The following is a 5747-nucleotide window of genomic DNA, read 5'->3' on the forward strand; positions in this document are numbered from 1 at the left end:
GGAACGGAAAACAAGGGAAGAAATAGGGACTCTAATCAGGGGAAAGGATCGGGAACAGGTGTGGGAAGACTAAATGATTGATTAGGGGAATAGGAACAGCAGGAACGGAACGATAGAGAGAAGAGAGAGCGAGAGAGTGAGAGAGGGAGGGGGAGAGAGAGGGATAGAAAGAGGGAACGAACCTAATAAGACCAGCAGGGGGAAACGAACAGAAGGGAAAGCATAATGACAAGACAATATATGACAAAACATGACATGTTCAGGGGAGACTGTGTGAATCAGGCCTTCATGGTCGAATTGCTCCAAAAAAACACCACTAAAGGACACCAATAATAAGAGACTTGCTTGGGCCAAGAAACACGAGCTATGGACTGGTCGAAATCTGTTCTTTTGGTCTGATGAGTCCAAATTTTTGGTTCCAACTGCTGTCTTTGTGTACTCTTTGCGCAGAGTAGGTGAACGGATGATCTCAGCATTTGTAGTTCCCACCATGTAGCATGGAGGAGGTGTGATGGTGTGGGGTGCTTTGCTGTTGACACTGTGATTTAGTTAGAATTTGAGGAACACTTAACCAGCATGGCTACCACAGCATCCTGCAGCGATATGCTATCTGGTTTGCGCTTAGTCCCACTATCATTTGTTTTTCAACAGAACAATGACACAACACACCTCCAGGCTATGTAAGGGCTATTTGACCAAGAAGGAGAGTGATGGAGTACTGCATCAGATGACCCGACCTCAACCCAATTCATATGGTTTGGGATGAGTTGGACAGCAGAGTGAAAAAAAAGCAGCCAACAAGTGCTCAGCATGTGTGGGAACTCCTTCAAGACTGTTGGAAAAGCATTCCAGGTGAAGCTGGTTGAGAGAATGCCAAGAGCGTGCAAAGCTGTCATCAAGGCAAACTGGCTACTTTGAAGAATCTCAAATATTGAATATATTTTGATTTGTTGAACACTCCTTTGGTCACTACATGAATATGTGTTATTTCATCATTTTAAACCTTTAAAAAAGTCTAAGACTAATTTAAAAACCTTTTGCAATGATCAGTCTGCACTTTTGATGTAAACCGTTATTCCTGTGTTGCTTGTATCAACATTTCTACGTCTCAAATTCTATGTCCCAAACCCTCTGCACCACCAGGGACATTCTCTTGCAACTTTTTTCATTATATAGCCATGGCAATATGGTCAATCAGAAATTCCATGCATCCTTTTTAGCCTTCTTGGAGAAGTACTGGTGACTGGGTTATTCACCATCACTTCACCCATCCTCTTCATATGCTACGTACTTCTGGGTCCATTTTTTCCAATGTTTCCAAAACTATGAGTGCTGATCTAGGATCACTTTTGCTTTGCAAAAGCAAAAAAATAAAACAATAGGGACAATTTCAAGCGTCTCATAGTAGGAATGATATCGGGTGTGTTTTTACACAGTTAGTCTAAATTCAGTTTTTCTGACTGGATTTATAAATCTGGACAAAATAAAGACATCCTCTCTTTCAGTAGATGATATCTGAGCCTCAATTTCATGGTTATATTACATGTTGGCTTGAACCTGCAATCATTGTCCCTGTAGTCAGATAATTAACTCAGCGCGCCCACGGCCTGTGCACCACCAGGGTATAATTGTGATAGAGTATTATATTTCAGTCTAATCAGGAAACAGAACACAATTTCTGAGTTATTATGCTGTGTACTTGTGACACTGTATTTTATGATTTTCTTTCTTCACTGTCTTATGAAATGTTGGATAGAGCTTCCTTTAAGTAACGTGTATTATTGTGTATTCATATGCTTCTTAAATACAGGCTCAGAACATTCAAACTTAATAAGAAAACAACTTGACCTTTTCTCAATTTCACTCAATTAAGATACCCATTCTGCACGAAATACCCATTCTGAAAATGTATAATACATAATAAATAGACAAAAACAATTTGCGGTTCATTGCAATAATCTTTTAAAGGTCCAATGCAGATGTTTTATCTCGATATCAAATCATTTCTGGGTAACAATTAAATGCTTTCATTTGATTGTTTTGAATTAAAATTGTCAACAACAACAAAAAAGCTCAATAGAAAAGAGCTAAATCATACAATTTCACATTTTAATAAATAAAATGTTTTCTGTGTCCTGATTGACCATATGGTGGCACAGAGGTGTATTGATCTGGTTGCAGATCTGAAGATTGTAGGTTAAATGTTTAATAATGTTGCTTTTTGAGAAAATATATTGTGAAATACTAAAAGAGTCTTTATTTTGTCCAGATTTTAAAAATCCAATCAGAAATCTGGAGAGAAACAAAATGCTTATTTATTCCAATCTGCTTTCTTATGCTTTAAGGAGCTACAGATTTGCATGTTGAGAATGTTATATTAATATTAGGTAAAACTTAAATATATGACATTTTCTGAATTTTCTTGAAATGTTACGAGGACCTCCGAGACAAAGTAAAATATATATTGCGTGAACATCAATGGAATATTATGTTGAACCTAAAACACATGTGCTATGAATGTCATAAAAACAGACTTATTTGGAAATTGTGGAACATTATGCAAAATTGTGGGAATGCTCTGTGCAAACTTAGTGAATATCGCAAGCATATTCTTGAAACATTAAGGGAACGTACAACCTAACTTAAACATTGTATGAATGTCAACCCAAATGCGAATATTTTGTGTTTTGAGAACCTCTCTTTAACATACCCACACTGTCCCCACAATCTAATAAACCATTCTGTGAACCTTTAAAGAACAGATGAAATGTGTTCTAGGAACATTCTCGAAACATTAGGAGAAGGTTTTTTCTCCCTAAAATAAACATTGTAGAATCATCTGCACAACTGGACAGTTTTTGTGTTTTGGGAACATATCTTTTGTAATGTCCCCACAATGGTCCCACCAGACTGTTACCACAACTTAATAAAACATTCTATGAAGCTTTAAAGAACAGAAAAAATGTGTTCTGTAAACGTTCTAGCATCAATAGGCAAATGTTTTACACAAACATTGTAGAATCATCAGCACGACTGGACAGTTTTTGTATTATGAGAATATTTGCCACAACAAATTGTATGGGAACTTTCACAGAACCTAATTTAGTTTGCTGGGAAAACATTACTGGTACATTGTGCTATTACATTACCTGAAAACCTAATGAGAACTTTGGGGGAATGTTCTGTGGTGGTTGTTACAGATGTTGTCCACAACATTTTTGTGAATGTTGAGGAGAACATTCTAAGGATATTATTATTAGTAACCTTAGCTAATGTTCTGGGTATGTTCCAAGTTTGCTGGGATTACATTCACTGTATGTCTCAAACACATCAAGCATGAACAAGGAGTTTTTTGGGTGGGGTGTTGTCATCCTAATTTTAGCTAAAATCCTACGCTAGAACTTAATTGGAATCTTAGCTAATGTTCTGGGTATGTTCCAAGTTTGCTGGGATTGCAATCACTGTATGTCTCAAACACATCAAGCATGAACAAGAAGGAGAAATTAAACAACTCATCCATTTGGATACAGATATGTGATGTCAAATTTATTTCACAGTGATTACATTTTAATGAACCCCAATGAGTGGGATCATTATATATACAGGAAGTCACAAGCAGCTATCAATAGAGTATTAATTGAACTGACACCAACCATGTCAGATTTTCTGTCAGAGGCACCCTGGAATTCAAGGTTAGCAAGCAACACAGAGAATATGTATTTGAAACATAAGCCATCCTTATGGATGGCCATCCACTATAGCCGTACAGTTTGGCACTGTATGGCTATAGTGCCGTTAGCAGCTATCAACATGTTACAGCATGCAGTCACTTGTTATATTCTGTCATAATTGATTGTAGTCTATATTTTCTTACCAATAAACGCTGTCTTCCTTTGCTTTGGAGGCTATGCAGCCATGAGTCCTGGATGAGTCCTCCAACTTGCTTTTGAAGACATTCTAGAACGAGTCAGATGATCTTGTTATGTGTACTTGACAGAGGTATTTACATGTATCAAGTTTAATGTACATGTTAAGTCGTAATTGTCTAATGCTATTTCTACATGCTCAAAGCGTACGATAGTGAGGCGTAGTTTTTCTAACTTCCCAACACTGTAGACCATGGAAAAATGATTTATTCAGACTATTTCCTTGGCCTTGTTTACGTAAAGGCCACATTCCATGGTCTCCAGGGCTCTGTGTCTCTGTCTCTCTTATCTTTTTGGGGGGCTCTGCAAAGGGGGAAAACACTGTGACCTTCAGCTAATGGGTTCATGTTTCCCATTTCCTTTTAAGACATTGTACTTGGAATTAAAGTAAGTGAAAGTTATTGTACAGCTACTGTTTCAGATCAACTGAGATGTCATTTGACAGTCAAGGAAACTACACACACATGAGCACGCACGCAGGCACACACAAATACACTATGCACGTTGCACGGACACACACACAAAAGGAAAGCACACAAATCAAATAAATTATCATTAATGCTCTGCCACAAAGGAAATCCCAGAATGGAGTCAATTGAGATCAGTAGAGTTTGTGAATCTTGCTGGAAAATGTGTAAATATAATAGACTATTTTTCTATTTTGTCTCTCATTAAACCCGGATTCAAATCTTTAAATATACTTTGAACATTTGATTGAGCCTGCCTGAAGTGCCATGAGGTTGGGTGTGCCGTTTTGGCCCTATTCCATTGGTCCCATTGCGTCAGGCAAGCTCAATTCAGCTACAGCGTTTGAAAGAAACCAAATGCTAGTTGAACCCAGGTTTGGCTCACATCAGACGGAATAACTACTGAAGGCTGATGAGGACTGTGAACACCCCACACATGCATCCTTTCTGGCTTGTCCTGTGTGACAGGAAAGCTTTCAGGCCGTTTCAAGTCACTCTACTCACTCCACCCTAACAAGAGATGCAGGAAGAACCACTGCACAAGCAGGTACTGCAGATGCACTGACAAAATTCTAAAAAAAGATTTTTTGTGCTACATTAATCTATTCATTTTAAATAATCCGCAGTGTGGATGAAGAACAGCTCAGGAAAGATGATATTACACTATCAAACAAAAATGTTCAGAGATATTGTCTAATTAAATTCAAACCAAAACGTGGGTTTCATAACCAAGCAAGTTTTTTTTTGTGTGCAGCAATGACTCTGATTCACAATATAGCGCATAGTTAGATGATTGCCAACATGGTTTAGACCAATGAGTAAATGTCACCCTCTAGCGTTAGCTGAAGATACTGCTGAGGCACAGTGGCTTCATGAAGAGACTACAATGGTGTTGACAAGTACCCTTATTATGGATTAATAATGAGAACAGAAAATAATGAATGCTTTTGTATAATGTAGCCTGAGTACTAGTGATGCACGGGTCAGCTGTTTGTTCACCCGCACCCACCCGAAATTGCTAATAAGCTCTGCAACCACCCAACTATATCTGATAAAGTGAAAATCTTAATATAGAAAATGCGCTGTACAGTTGCCTTTTTTCCTCTTGAACATTTATTGAACAATTACATTTTTAATTAACATTTTAACAATTGGCACGTGTACAGCTAGGCCCTAAAGTTTAGGCTTACACACTAATGCCAAATATAAATAATGAAAGAAAAACCTTAATGTAGCTTATAAATATGAATGACACAAATTATACATGATTTATAGATTTTTTTAAATGTATTGCTTTCAACCCGCCCCCCCACCCATTCACCCTTCATCCACACAATATTTCATGACCCTAAAC

The sequence above is a fragment of the Oncorhynchus gorbuscha genome, linkage group LG19 (genome assembly GCF_021184085.1).
Source record: "Oncorhynchus gorbuscha isolate QuinsamMale2020 ecotype Even-year linkage group LG19, OgorEven_v1.0, whole genome shotgun sequence".
NCBI classification, from domain to species: Eukaryota; Metazoa; Chordata; class Actinopteri; order Salmoniformes; family Salmonidae; genus Oncorhynchus; species Oncorhynchus gorbuscha.